We start from the raw sequence: 285 nt of genomic DNA on the forward strand, positions 1-285 counted from the left end.
CCCCCCGCTCCCTCCTTTCACTTCCGCGCGCGCGCGCAGTCTCGCCGGCGCGCGCGCGCGCGCTTCCCCCTCTCCTCCCTCCCCCCGCCCCGCCGGGGGCGGCGCGGATTGGCCGCCCGCCCGCCCGCCCGCTGCCAATCACGCAGTGTAAACACGGCGCCCATTGGCCGCGCGCCAGCCCGCCCCGCGCCGCCCGCACCGAGCGAGCGGCGGCCGCGCGGTTTCAAGGCGGCCCGCGGCCCCGCGATGAAAGCGGAGCGGCGAGGCCGTTTCCAGGCTCCCCCC

This window comes from Lagopus leucura, unplaced genomic scaffold, assembly GCF_019238085.1.
Source record: "Lagopus leucura isolate 7727_CA_CO unplaced genomic scaffold, USGS_WTPT01 111-9_obj-0_obj, whole genome shotgun sequence".
NCBI lineage: Eukaryota > Metazoa > Chordata > Aves > Galliformes > Phasianidae > Lagopus > Lagopus leucura.